This window comes from Heterodontus francisci, unplaced genomic scaffold, assembly GCF_036365525.1.
Source record: "Heterodontus francisci isolate sHetFra1 unplaced genomic scaffold, sHetFra1.hap1 HAP1_SCAFFOLD_59, whole genome shotgun sequence".
NCBI lineage: Eukaryota > Metazoa > Chordata > Chondrichthyes > Heterodontiformes > Heterodontidae > Heterodontus > Heterodontus francisci.
In genome coordinates, this window is record NW_027140758.1 from 9,895,246 (window position 1) to 9,910,794 (window position 15,549).

At 45.3% G+C, this 15,549-nt stretch overlaps 1 non-coding gene across 1 annotated transcript; it reads left to right on the forward strand.

Moving 5' to 3' along the window:
• Window positions 1-15,467: 15,467 nt before the first annotated feature.
• trnas-gcu (transfer RNA serine (anticodon GCU)) lies at window positions 15,468-15,549 on the forward strand. The gene has a single exon. It is a non-coding gene; the product is annotated as a tRNA-Ser (tRNA).

The window sequence follows — 15,549 nt, forward strand, 5'->3', positions numbered from 1 at the left end:
ATCCCATCTGCTCAAATTTTGTTAACAAGTCTATTTTATGGTACTTTTTCAAACAAAATTTTGAAGTGCAGACACACACCATCAGCCTCACCACCCTGGTCAACTCTCTGTGAAACTTCATCAAAGAAATTAATTCATTAATTATTTCATACACAATCTTCTGTTAACCAATCTGTACTGGCTGTCCTTTATTAGCCCATGTTCTACCAAGTGACAGTTAAATTTCTCCTGGATAATTGTCTCCAAAACTTTGCCCACCACTGACATTAGATGAACTGGTCTGTCGTTCCTGGGTTTATCTCTCTTTTTAAACAGGGCTGTAAAATTAGCAATCCTTGCAGACTTATCTTTCAGTTCTGGAAAGTCGATTGTGGACAATCTCTTTGGGCATGACTTTAACCAATTAAATCAACAGGATACTTGATTAATAAGTCCAGAACTTTTATTGAGAGTCAAATAGTACTTAATAATTGGAAGTAAAATAATACTTAACAAACTTGGGGAATATAACTTGACAGCTCTAGTAGGTGTGTGGACTGTTCGAGCTTGGTCTCAAAGTGTCACGGTCCTCTTTGTCCAGTCTAGATCCCTCGAGACTCTTGAAAATGCTGGAAATACTCAGCAGGTCTGACAGCATCTGTGGAGAGAGAAACAGAGTTAACGTTTCAGATCTGTGATCTTTCATCAGAACTGGGCTGAAATTGTCTGAGGGACTGAGATTGTGGAATCAATTTCAGGGTCAAAAACATTGCACTCTGTAAGGATGGTAAGATGGTTATTATTAAGTACAGTGCAAGAATATAGATGCTTTTACATTATTTGAATCAACATTGATTTAAACCTTGTGCTCACGAAACCTATCTTTTGATGAAAATGACACTGAGAACAATGGAAAAAGCAACACATGCATTTCACGACCACAGGACTTTGTAAAGCCTTTTACAGCCAATGAAGGACTTTCCAAGTGTAGTCACTGTACAGTACAATACAATACCCTACAATAAGGATATTTCACATTCGAGTCACGCAAGTGCCAGGCAATGACCTTCTGAAACAAGAGAGAATCTAACCATCTCCCCTTGACATTCAACAGCATTACGATTGCTGAATCCCCCCACTATCAACATCCTGGGGGTTACCATTGACCAGAAACTGAACTGCAGTAGCCATATAAATATCATGGCTACAAGAGCAGGTCAGACACTAGGAATCCTGCGGCAAGTAACTCACCTCCTGACTCCCCAAAGCCTGTCCCCTATCTACAAGGAACAAGTCAGGAGTGTGATGCAATACTCTCCATTGCCTGGATGGGTGCAGCTCCAACAACACTTAAGAAGCTCAACGTCATCCAGGACAAAGCAGCCCACTTGATTGGCGCCTCATTCACTATATTCACTCTCTCCATCACCAACACACAGCGTGTACCATCCACAAGATGCACTGCAGCAACGCAGCAAGCCTCCTTACACAGCACCTTCCAAACCCATGACTTCTATCACCTAGAAGGACAAGGGCAGCAGATGCATGGGAACACCACCATCTGCAAGTTCCCCTCTGAGCCACACACCATCCTGGAATTGGAACTATATCACCGTTCCTTCACTGTGGCTGGGTCAAAATCCTGGATCTCCCTTCCTAACAGCACCACATCGACTGCAGTGGTTCAAGAAGGCAGCTCACCACCACCTTCTCCAGGGAATTAGGGATGGGCAATAAATGCAATAAATAAAAATAACATCAATAAAAAATGACAATATCCTGTAATCCCCAAAAGTAGAAAATACATATGAAAATGAAAATATAATAAAACACAGTCAGCATGGATTTCACAAAGAAAGTCTTGATTAACCTTATCTTTGAAGAATCAACAGCAAGAGTAATATAGCAGATGTAGAAGAGTTTAAGTTAATAATGCCTCATCCTTTTAAGTGCTTGAACCAACAAATTGTGGGTTAGCAAACAAGCACACTAACTGACAGAGCTGGGTGTTATGCTTTCTCAATTCCCCTAAAGCAGGGTGTTAATGAGTTAAATCTTCAGGTTGCTGCAACCAGAATAACCATTGTCCACGATCAGTTTTACTGTTCCAAATAAAGGGTGGAACATTCATTGTGAATCTATAGAAACAGTCTGGTCCTGCACACTGCAGACACATCCACGTCATCACCAACCAGCTCTCCTGTAATTGATGCAGTTATTTGACTTTTCCCCATTAGCTCTATGGAATTAATTTTGAAAGATTTTAAATTCTAAGAAGTTTTGTTAATATTCAGCCCTTGAGAAGAAATCATTCCCTGGCCACAGTGGAGAGAGCATTGAATATAAAACAGTAGACTACCAGGTAACACAGTGAAAGCTTATCAGCTAATCTATAATTGCTTAGTTTTCTTACTTTTGCTCTTGTTATTTGGTTTTTCATCCTTTTCAATTCCTGACTGTGGATATTATTGTGATTAAATGTGAAAAGATGCACTGTGTCTCAGCCCCGGTATATTGGCTCTTTCTCTGTACAGTGCTGTATACACTCAGATACTGACAGTGTCTCTCCCTCCCTCAATTTTCCAGCCCTGACATTGCAGAAAGTGCTGTTCACAGTTATACATTCTGACTGTTTGCAGTTGATTAGTGAGAGATTATTAACATATCCTTCTGCAGCGCTGCCTCGGTTAATAACAGCAGATCTAAGTCACATTTCAGATACAGAAACTGACGCATCAATTATTCACTCTGTTGTGATCAATATTTGCCTCTCAATCAGATCAGTTGGTCATTATCACATTGCTGTTTGTGGGTATCAGCTGCTGCATTTCTGACATTACAACAGTGATTACACTTCAAAAGTATTTCATTGTTTACAAAGTGCTTTGATATGTCCAGTGGTCTTGAAAGGTGCTATATAAATGCAAGTCTTTTCTTTCTTTATCACAACACATTGCAGTGTAAACAATGGTTCTTCATGTCATCTCTGGTGCTTCTGCCAATCACCTGATATCTGTGTCCTCTGCTTACTGACCCTTTTACCACTGGAAACAGTTTCTCCTTATTTAAACTATTAAAGAACTTCATGATTTTGAACAAATGTGTCAAATTTCTTCTGAATTTTCTCTGCTGCAAGGAGAACAACCCCAGCTTCTCCAATCTCTCCACATAACTGAAATCCCTCACCCTGCTACCATTGTGGTAAACCTCTTTTTTATTCTTTCATGGGATGTGGGCACTGCTGACACAATGTGATTCCTGTCAATGCAGCGGCCCGCTGACATCATCGGACTGTGCCAAGCTGCTCATAGGCACAGTTACATCTTGCCAGGATTAAGTGGCACATGCGCAGGATGATGTCATTGCGCAGCGCCAACAGCATCGCATATCCGCGCATGGTCCATCTTCGCTCATGTGCGCTAAGGCGGCATCGGGTATCCAGCCCCTCACTCAGCTGGAGGAAGCGGCTGAATAGGAGACTTTGAGGCTGGAGCTCTCCCCCCTCGGCAACTCGCTCCAGGCCTCGACGCTTCCTCCTATCAGCTGCTCGCTCCACACCTCGATGCTCCCCTGGCCGATCGTTCCCCGCTCGCGTCATCGAGCTCTCTGGCTGCTCTCTCGCAACCTCCCAATCCCCGCTCCAGCTGCTAGCTCTAGGCTGTGCCACTTCCCTCCTCTAGGCCACTCACTACTCGCTCCTACGTCACACTTTGCAGCCCACCTTACTTCTTCGGGCGGCGCGTGGAGACTGGACAAACGTGGGAGCAAGTGGCCGAGAGAAGGGAAGCAGCGCAGCATAGAGCTAGCGGCTGGAGGGGAGGGGGGGTGGGGAGTGAGCCAGCGACCAGAGAATGGGGTGACGCGATCGGGGGACAATCGTCCAGGGAAGTGGGGGGAGCAGTGAGGTCTGGAGTGAGCGACTGTGGAGGGTGGAAGCGGCCGGTGCGAAGGAGGGGGAGAAAGCGAGTTGTGCCTCCGGGTGGTTGTGTTGTCAGCAAACGCAGCCTTTATTGTCGATCCTTAATTGCCCTTGCGAAGGTGGTGGTGAGCAGCTTATTTGAGCCACTGCAGTCCATGTGTTGTACGTAAAACAACAGTGCTGTTGGGAAGGGGGTTCCAGGATTTTGATCAAGTGACAGTGAAGGAACGGTGATATAGTTCCAAGTCAAGATGGTGTGTAGCTTGGAGGGGAGATTGCAGATGGTGGTGTTCCCATTCATTCAATGTCCTTCCAGGTTCTCAAGGTCGGGCGTTTGGAAGGTGTTGTTGAAGGAGGCTTGGTGAGTTGCTGCAGTGCATCTTGTAGATGGCACACACTGCTGCCACTGTTCACTGGTGGTGCAGGGAATGAATATTTAAAGTCGTGGATGAGGTGCTGATCAAACGAGCTGCTTTGTCCTGGACGGTGTTGAGTTTCTTTGGTGTTGTTGGAGCTCCACTCATCCAGGCAAGTGGGGTGTATTGCATCACACTCCTGACTTGTACCTTGTAGATGGTGAGTCAGTCACAGCAGAATTTCCAGCCTCTGACCTGCTCTTGTAGCTATTCTATTTATATGGCTGATCCAATTCAGTTTCTGCTCAATGGTAACCCCCAGAATGTTGATAGTGAAGGATTCAGCAATGGTAATGTCATTGAATATCAAGGGGAGATGGTTAGATTCTCTCTTGTTGGAAATTGTCATTGTCTGGCATTTTTGTGGCGTGAATGTTACTTGCCACTTGTTAGCCCAAGCCCAATTTTGTCCAGGTCTTTCTACATGTGGACTTGGACTGCTTCAGTATCTGAGGAGATGTTAATGCGACAGAACATTTTGCAATCATCAGCGAACATCCCCACTTCTGACCTTATTACAGAGGGAAGGTCATTGATGAAGCAGCTGAAGATGGTTGGGGCCTAGGACACTACCCTGAGGAAGTCCTGAGTGATGTTCTTGGACCGAGATGATTGACCACCAACAAGCATCACCATGTTCCTTTGCGCGATGTATGACTCCAACTAGTGGAGAGTTTTCCCCTGATTAAAATTGACTTCAATTTTGCAAGGGCTCCTTGATGCTCTTGGCAAGAGCAGTCACTGTCACCTCACCTCACCTCCTGAATTCAACTCTTCTGCCCATATTTGGGCCAAGGCCATAATGAGGTCAGGAACTGAGTGGCCCTGGCTGAACCCAAAATGAGCAATGAAGAGCAGGTTATTGCTGAGTAAGTGCTGCTTGATAGCACTGTCAACGACACCTTCCATCACTTTACTGATGATCAAGAGGAGGCTGATGGGGCAGTAATTGACCGGGTTGGATTTGTCCTGCTTTTTGTGTACAGAACACACCTGGGCAATATTCCACATTGCCGGGTAGATGCCAGTGTTGGAGCTGTACTGGAACAGCTTGGCTGGTGGCATGGCTAGTTCTGGAGCATAAGTCTTCAGCACTGCAGCCGGGATGTTGTCAGTATCCAGAGCCTTCAGCCATTTCTTGATTTTTTTTTTATTCATTCATGGGATATGGGCGCCATCCCTAATTGCCCTTGAGAAGGTGGTGGTGAGCTGCCTTCTTGAACCGCTGCAAATATCATGTGGAGTGAATTGGATTAGCTGAAGATTGGCATCTGTGATGCTGGGGACCTCAGGAGGAGGCCGAGATGGATCATCAACTTGGCACTTCTAGCTGAAGGTGGTTGCAAATGATTCAACCTTGTATTTTGCACTGATATGCTGGTCTCCCTTATCATTAAGGATGGGAATATTTGTGGAGCCTTGACCTCCTGTTAATTGTTTAATTATCCACCACCATTCAGGACTGGATGTGACAGGACTGCAGAGCTTTGATCTGATCTGTTGGTTGTGAGATCGCTTAGCTCTGTCTATTGCATGCTGCTTCCACTGTTTGACATGCAAGTAATCCTGTGTTGTAGCTTCACCAGGTTGACACCTCATTTTTAGGTCTGCTTGGTGCTGTTCCTGACATGCCCTCCTGCACACTTCATTGAACCACTATTGTTCCCTTGGCTTGATGGTAATGGTAGAGTGAGGGATATGTCAGGCCATGAGGTAACATATTGTGTTTAAATACAATTCTGCTGCTGCTGATGGCCCACAGTGCCTCATGGATGCCCAGTTTTGAGCTGCCAGATCTGTTCATTTCTTCCCTCAGAAATAATTGGAAAACAAATTCCTAAGGAATGCATGAACTAAATAAAAAGGAGAGAGAAATAAACACTGACAAAATAGATGGCAGCATTTGGAAGGTAAAAAGATTTCAGTTTTATTATTGATGAGTGAGAGGAATATATCACACTTTGGGGCTTCTGGAAGTGGATTACTGATAATCTGGGGAATTGATGGGAAGCTGCTTCATGGTTGGTGGAACAAACTCCCGCCCTTGGGGTGGAGCCAACAGCTGCATCCGTCCAATAACAGACAGAGTTGAAGTACTGTATCAGGTCTTGTTAGCTCAGTTGGTAGAGCATGAGACTTTTAATCTCAGGGTCTTGGATTTGAGACCCTTGTTGTGTGGTTGTTCTTCCCTTTTTCAGACTTCATCGGCAGAGAGTTCAAGGAGTGTTTGAAATTCAATTCAACAACTTCATCAGATTTCAACTACCAACCACCACCCCCCCCCGCCCCGGCCCCCTCCCAGTGTAGTTGACAGGACCCTCAACCTCTGCCCTCCGCCTTCCCCTCCCTCCCAGAACTGCGACAGGGTTCCCTTTGTCCTCACTTTCCACCCCACCTGCCTACACATCCAAAGGATCATCCTCCACCATTTCCGCCACCTCCAGCGTGATGCCACCACCAAACGCATCCTCCCCTCCCCTGTCAGCATTCTGCTGGGATTGTTCCCTCCACAACACCCTGGTCCACTCCTCCATTACCCCAACACCTCGTCCCCTTCCCAAGGAACCTTCCCATGCAATCGCAGGAGATATAATACCTGCCCTTTTCCCTCCTCTCTGCTCATTATCCAAAGCCCGAGACACTCTTTTCAGGTGAAGCAGCGATTTACTTGTACTTCTTTCAATTATGTATACTGTATTCACTGCTCACAATGCGGTCTCCTCTAAACTGGGGAGACCAAACGCAGATTAGGTGGAACACCTCTGCTCAGTGCGAAAGCATGACCCTGACCTTCTGGTTGCTTGCCATTTCAACACTCCCCCCTGTTCTCATGTCAACATTTCAGTCTTTGGCCTGTTCCAGTGTTCCAGTGAACATCAACGCAAGCTCGAGGAGCAGCACCTGGCTTTCGATTCAGCACTCTACAGCCTTGTGGACTGAACATTGAGTTCAATAACTTCAGAGCATGACTGGTGTCAGGCAACCACAAGCATTAACACACTCTTTGCCTTTGTCCCAGGACAGCTTTGTTATTTAATCTCTCCTGCCCTCTGCCCTATCAAACACCTTCCCCTTTGTTCTCTCCCACACACCCCTCCCCTTCACTTGTTTAAAACCTAATTCTTTTTTAACCTTTGTCTGTTCTGATGAAAGGTCACAGACCTGAAATGTTTTCTCTGTTTCTCTCTCCACAGATGCTGCCAGACCTACTGAATATTTCGAGCACTTTTTGCTTTTATTTCAGATTTCCAGCATCTGCAGTATTTGGCTTTTATTATGTCAGAAAGTCTTTCCTTGATTCAGGACTCTTACCTCTCTCCAGAATCTTTCTGCTAAAGATTGAACTTTATCTCATTTCACTCACAGCTCAGGGTCAGTGCTGCTCAGTGGGACTTCTGGCTGTCTCCCACTTCACAATCCATCAGTACTGAGATAACAATGGGGAATATTACTCACATGTTGTGTTCTGTAACTTTTTACAAACACTTTAATGTATATATTGTCTTCCAAAGCAGTGACAGAATGGTGGTTTTAGTGTGTTGTTGAAATAGCTTTGTTGAGTTCGTGCTGGACTAACAGTTAAACAGTTCTTGATTCAATCCCAGGTTTTGGCACTTTCAACCTCTCCTGTGTCTTTTTCTTTGGCTCCAATTGTCAAGCTGCATGATTTACTCTGAAATTAGCACCAGAGAACCAAGGCACCAGCGAGCATGAGGAGCTGAAATTAGCACAGATCAAATCCACTTAATATTTCTGACTGAAGATGGTTGCAAATGCTTCAGCTTCATCTTTTGCACTGACGTGCTCAGCACCACCATCATTGAGGATGTGAATGTTTTTGGAGCCTCCTCATCTTGTTAGTTATTTAATTATCCACCACCATTCACGACTGGATGTGGCAGGACTGTGGAGCTGTGATCTGATCCTGAGGGAGATATCCGTGTGTGGAGTGGCGGGATGTATGGAAAGTGATCCTGACAAGTGTGTCTGAGACTGGAGTGGAAGCTTTCTGTGGAGGTGCAGGAGTCGGCCATTCAGCCCCAGTGTTTTATAAAGGTTTAGCATAACTTATTTGCTTTTACTCTATGCCTCTATTAATAAAGCCAAGTGTCCTGTTTGCTCTGAGCAACCTTCTCAAACCTTGATCAAAAAAGATTGGTGTACATTGTCTCATTCTTCCTCCCAAACTGTATCACTTCACACTTCTCTGTGTAAAATGTTATCTGTTATGTGAAAGCCCATTTTACCAGTGTGTTTAAGTTCCTCTGAAGTGTGTTACTGTCACTGGCATAGGACGCAATTCACGAGCATTCTTTGATGCTATCTCCATGTAAAGAGCAATCTTACACGCTCGCTCAAATGTGGGATTTTGTGCGTTTGGTATCTTTTCTCATCCGCCAAGATAGCACAAATCTGTCTCATAATGTACGGTCTAAGAATGTGTCAAAGTTGCCCTGTAATGATAAATTCTTCAGTGCCACAATGTACTCACCAACTGTTTCACTACTTTATGCTTTCTCATTCCAAATTTGTAGATTTCCATAATCTCGCGTGTCTTCAGGTTGAGCCTCACTTCAGTGAAGAAACAGAAAATTATGATTCAAAGATTACACTGTCAATTATTCACTTCTCTGTCTTCTCCTGAACTCCGAGTTCAGATTTGTTTGTGAAGTTGAGTCACACGTTAAGACAGCACAGTTTTTGTCTTTGTGAAGGAAGTGATTTGGGAATGGCTGTTTGAAACTGTCGCTTCTTGCACAGAAATTCAGTGCAAATACTCAATCAGCCACAATTTCCTCGAAAGAAATTTGTTCACAATCGCATTCGACATGGAAATTGCTTCAGCATTAATCTCACTGAAGCAAAGTGTGACCATGTTGTATGTTTCAGAGTGTTGGTGCCGTTATGTGTCACTTTTAACCGAGACTGGGAGACAGGGCAAGGTTGATCCAAGGTTGGAATATATTATCATTCAGGAGCAAGAAAAATCGAAAGGAACTAAATAAGAAAACCCAGTGTCCAGATTTGCTCTTACCTTCCAAGAGTGGAGAGGTGAGGAGCAGAGCGGACCTGTGGGGGGAACACCGGGAGCGGAGCCTGTAAATCGACCCCGAGGATCGAGGCCCAGTCTCTTACCTTCCGGGAGCGGAGAGGCGAGGAGCAGAGCGGACCTGTGGGGGGAACACCGGGAGCGGAGCCTGTAAATTGACCCCGAGGATCAAGGTCCAGTCTCTTCCCTTCCGGGAGCGGAGAGCAGTCGAACCTCTTCCAATGCGCCGGAATATTGAACAAAAAAGGCAAACAGTGACATCAGAGGAGAGCTGCAAGCCGATTGCTTGGTAAGTAGCAGCTGTTTGAATATCTTAAAAAATAAGGGGAAAGTTGTTTTTTTTGTTGGAAAAAAAATCCTCTGGTGATAAGGTGAGTACTACCAAAGTGTTTTTTTTTTTTTTAAGGACTTTAGATTGAAGTGGGTAGAACAATTACCCTAGTATAATTAGTATTTTTTAATGAAGGTAGTAACTAATTAACCTAAGGGTAAGTCATGACAGGAGAGCTCAGCCCCATGATATGCTCCTCCTGCGCTTTGAGGGAAATCAGGGACGCTTCCAGTGTCCCTGGTGACCATGTCTGCAGGAAGTGTATCCAGCTGCAGCTAGTGACTACCCGCATTACGGAACTGGAGCTGCAGGTGGATTCACTGTGGAGCATCCGCGATGCTGAGGACGTTGTGGATAGCATGTTTAGTGAGGTGGTCACAATGCAGGTAATGGCTGCACAGGCAGAAAAGAGATGGGTGACCACCAGACGGAGTAGCAGGTAGTGCAGGAGTCCCCTGTGGCCATCCACCTCTCAAACAGATATACCGCTTTGGATACTGTTGCGGGGGGATGACCTCCCAGGGGAAAGCAGCAACAGCCAAGTTTGTGGCACCACGGAGGGCTCTGCTGCACAGCAGGGGAGGAAAAATGTTGCAAGAGCTATACTGATCGGGATTCGATAGTAATGGGTGCAGTTTGGCGTTTCTGTGGTCACAAACGAGACTCCAGGATGGTATGTTGCCACCCTGGTGCTAAGGTCAAGGATGTCTCGGAGCGGCTGCAGGACATTCAGAAAGGGGAAGGTGAGCAGCCAGAGATCGTGGTCCATATTGGTACTAACGACATAGGCAGGAAGAGAGATGAGGTCCTGCAAAGTGAATATAGGGAGTTAGGCAGAAGGTTAAAAAGCAGGACCTCTAGGGTTGTAATCTCAGGATTATTCCACGTGATAGTGAGGGTAGGAATAGGAGGATAAGGCAAATGAATGCGTTGCTGAAGACTGGCGAAGGCGGGAGGGCTTCAGCTACTTCGATCATTGGGATCTCTTCTGGTGCAGAGGTGACCTGTACAAGAAGGATGGGTTGCATCTGAACTGGAGGGGGACCAATATCCTTGCAGGGAGGTTTGCTAGTACTACTCAGGAGGGTTTAAACTAGTCTTGCAGGGGGTGGGATCTAAAGTAGTAATCTCTCAGATGAGATGGTTGAGGCAAATGTAGAGGTTAAAGCAAGCAAGTCCAGTAGGCAGGCTGGGCAGGGGCAGGACAGGGAGCGTGGAAGGTCTGGTAGGCTAAACTGCATTTACTTTAATGAAAGAAGCCTGACAGGTAAGGCAGATGAACTCAGAGCATGGATCGGTACATGGGAATGTGATATTGTAGCTATTACGGGAACGTGGTTGAGGGATGGACAGGAGTGGTAGCTCAATGTTCCGGGGTACCGAAGCTTTCGGCGTGACAGAGGTGGAGGTAAGAGATGAGGGAGAGTTGCACTATTGATTAGGGAGGACATCACGGCAGTACTTAGAGAGGATATCCGGGGGGGAATGTCCAGCGAGGACCTGTGGGTAGAAGTTAGAAATAAGAAAAGGGTGATCACTTTGATGGGATTATACGATAGGCCCCCCAATAGTCAGAGGGAAGTGGAGGAGCATATACGTAGGGAAATCACAGATAGGTGTAGGAATTATAGGGTTGTAATAGTGGGTGATTTTAACTTCCCTAATATTGACTGGGCTGCCTTCGTGCTAAGGGATCAGATGGGGAAGAATTTGTTAAATGTGTCCAGGATAGTTTTCTGAAGCAGTATATGGATGGCCCTACCAGAGAAGGGGCTACACTCGACCTCCCCTTAGGAAATGAGGCTGGGCAGGTGGTTGATGTGTCAGTGGGGGAGCACTTTGGGACCAGTGACCATAACTCTATTAGCTTCAAGATAGTCCTGGAAAAGGATAGGACTGGTCCTCAGGTTGAAGTCCTAAATTGGGGGAAGGCTAATTTCGATGGCATCAGACAGGAATTCTCAAAAGTTGAATGGGAGAGGCTGTTTGCAGGTAAGTGGGAGGCTTTTAAAAATGAGATAGGAAGAGTTTAGGGCAGGCATGTTCCTGTTAGATGGAAGGGCAAGCTGACAAGTTTAGGGAACCTTGGTTGACGAGTGATATTGAGGTATGGTCAGGACAAAGAAGGAGGCATATGTCAGGTATAGGCAGCTGGGATCGAGCGACTCACTCGAGGAGTACAGGGGATGTTGGAGTACACTTAAGAAGGAAATTAGGAGGGCGAAAAGGGGCCATGGGATTTCCCTGGCACATAAGATACAGGAGAATCCTAAAAGATTCTATAAGTATTTTAAGAGTAAAAGGGTAGCTAGGGAGAGAGTAGGTCCCCTTAAGGATCAGTGTGGCAATCTATGTGTGGAGCCACAGGAAATGGGCGAGGTCTTAAATGAATATTTCTCATCCGTATTTACCGTGGAGAAGGTCATGGAAGCTAGTGAGTTCAAGGGAAGGAACACTGATATCCTGGAGCATATCAACATTACAAAGGAGGAGGTGTTGGAGGTTTTGAAGTGCATTCAGGTGGATAAATCCCCAGGGCCTGACCAGGTGTATCCTAGGATGCTATGGGAAGCAAGGGAGGAGATTGCTGGGGCCCTGGCAGAGATTTTTGTGTCATCGTTAGCCGCGGGTGAGGTACCGGGAGACAGGAGGATAGCTAATGTTGTGCCTTTATTAAGAAGGGCAGAAGGGATAAGCTAGGAAACTACAGGCCGGTGAGTCTTACATCAGTGGTGGGAAGGTTATTGGAAGGCATTCTGAGAGACAGGATTTATATGCTTCTGGAAAGGCATGGTCTGATTAGCGATAGTCAGCATGGCTTTGTGCGTGGGAAATCATGTCTCACGAATTTGATTGAGTTTTTCAAGGAAGTGACCAAGAGGATTGACGAGGGCAGGGCGATGGATGTTGTCTACATGGACTTTAGCAAGGCCTTTGACAAGGTCCCACTTGGTAGGCTGGTCCAGAAGGTTCGAACAAATGGGATCCAGGATGAGCTAGCAAATTGGATGCAAAATTGGCTTGGTGATAGGAGGCAGAGTGTGGTAGTGGATGGTTGTTTTTCAGATTGGAGGCCGGTGACCAGTGGTGTGCCGCAGGGATCGGTGCTGGACCCCCTGTTGTTTTTCATATATATTAATGACTTGGATGTGAATGTAAGGGGCATGATTAGTAAGTTTGCAGAAGACACCGAAATTGGTGGTATAGTGGACAGTGAAGAAGGTTGTCTAAGGTGACAACAGGATATAGATCAACTGGGAAAGTGGACAAGGGCTTGGCAAATGGAATTTAATGCAGACAAGTGTGAAGTGATGCATTTTGTGAAGTTAAGCCAGGGCAGGACATATACAGTGAATGGCAGGGCTCTGGGGAGTGTTGTTGAGCAGAGAGACCTTGGTGTGCAAGTACATAGTTCCCTGAAAGTGGCAACACAGGTAGACAGGGTGGTGAAGAGGGCGTATGGCATGCTTGCCTTCATTAGCCGAGGCATTGAGTACAAGAGTTAGAACGTCATGTTACAGTTATACATAACGTTGGTTAGGCCATATTTGGAGTACTGTGTGCAGTTCTGGTTGCCGCATTACAGGAAAGATGTGATTAAGCTAGAAAGGGTGCAGAAAAGAATCACAAGGATGTTGCCTGGTTTGGAGGGCTTGAGTTATCAAGAGAGATTGGACAGGCTGGGTCTGTTTTCCCTGGAGCGAAGGAGGCTGAGAGGAGACATGATAGAGGTATATAAAATTATGAGAGGCATAGATAGCATAGATAGCCAGAGTCTGTTTCCCATAGGAGGGGTGACTAAAATTAGAGGGCATAGATTTAAGGTGAGAGGGAGGAGGTTTAAAGGGGATCAAAGGGGTAAATTTTTCACATAAAGAATCGTGGGTATCTGGAATGAGCTGCCTGAGGAGGTGGTGGAGGCAGGAACAGTAGTGACAATTAAGAGGCATCTGGACAGGTACTTGAATGAGCAAGGCATAGAGGGATATGAAATTAATGCAGGCAGGTGGGATTAGTATAGATAGGCATTATGGTCGACATGGATGCGGTGGGCCAAAGGACCTGTTTCTATGCTGTACGACTCTATGACTATTTGAGAATCTGAAGATCCGCTTGGGGAAAGCGAATCAGAGCAGAATGAAGGGTGAACTGTCCGACTGACCAGAAGAGGTGAAGACACAGCTCAGTCAGCACATTCCCCTGGTTTATGATGCTGGAATATTTCTCACACAGAAATTATTCAACCCAATGACAAACATTCTTACAGCTGATAATTTATACGACTGATTTAAGGACTGTCTCTCATGTGGTCACCGAGTGACGGTGAAAAGATATTAAACTTTGTTCTATTCAGTCCAGCTGCGATGAACTTTGAATGTTTCCGCCTTTTATAAACATTATTTGAAGGGTCTCGGTAACAGTATTCAGTGTTGATGAGAGTGGGGTCTGGGTGAGCAGCTGCTGAGTGTGACAGGGTCAGGACTGGATGCAGGAAGTTCTCTGACAGTCTCTCTCTCTCTCTCTCTCTCTCTCTGATGGGTTTGAGTTGATTTACAACTGGCAGCTGTTGGTGTTTCGATAAATGAAGGAAGTTCTCTAACCATTTTTTGGACAGACAGTGTAGCATAAGAATGTAAAGGGTTAATGCTGAAGACAGTGGGATCAACCCCTCCCACTGTCAGAGTGATGATGTAACAGTCACATGACATGAGGTTTGGGAGAAGAGAGAGCAGCACCAAGGATGCCAGCTTCGGAGGCTTGATGAGTGTGTATATAGTATTGTGTAAATTAGAAAAGAGTTCTTAGTTCTTTCAGCAGGAAATGTGTCCCGAAAATATCGAGAAACTCGCAATTTTATTATTCAGGAGTCGGAACACAGATATTAATTCCAAGTGACAGTTCTGGGTTTATTTCACAAAAAAAGTAGTGAATAATATTGCTCACTGATTGAAATCCCCCAGTGAGGAGACAGTTAAACAGGTGATCTGTTGGGGCATCCTTCAATCCAAGGTTTCGGCAGCATTTAATCTCCCTTTTTGGTGAAATTCCCTGTTATTTGCAACCTTTTTATCCAGCTTTGATGGGCAAGTGAAAAAACTGAAAAAAGTAAACAGTTCCATCCTTTCTTTTCTTCCTTCTTCCCTTCTTTCTATCAGTCTCTCTTTTCTGTCCCAGATCAATATAATGATGAGAATCCCAATTTAATCAGTTGTTTCTGGTGTTTTATCCATTCCAATTAAAATTCAACATTCCAGTCAAATCTAGGTGTTATTCCACAGTGTCTCTCCATGTGTTTTATTCTGTTGTATTCTCTCATAGTCTGTTTGATGATCAATGTTACATCTCACTCTCTGTTCTGGTGAAGATCAGAAGCAGTAATATCTGTTTACGCCACCTGACAAGTCGGCTGAGGCTGTGTCTCTCTGATCATGTGGACTTAAAGCAATTCTTCCAGTCAGTTCAGTCGTCATTTCATGAGAAATTAGAAGTCATCATGACTTCGTCAGTGACCTAATGGTTCAGATGTCTGAGTGATGTTAATCATGGTGTGATCAAATGTTTGTATGTTCCAGTCTTTCCGTGGTGAGTTTTCACACTGAGTAGAAACGTGTTGGACATGGTCTGGAATGTTTCACACCGCTCCATTCCAAACAGGCCATGACCTGATGTGATGGAAATTTCATTCACTTACAGAAGCTACATTTCCATCATTGCACATCTGGCTGCACAGTCAGGATCTGAGCTGAAGGTGACCATTACGCCAAAACAGTTGACAAGGTGGCGGAGAGGTTAACATGATGGATTGCTAATCCATTGTGCTTCGCGCGCGTGGGTTCAAATCCCATCCTTGTTG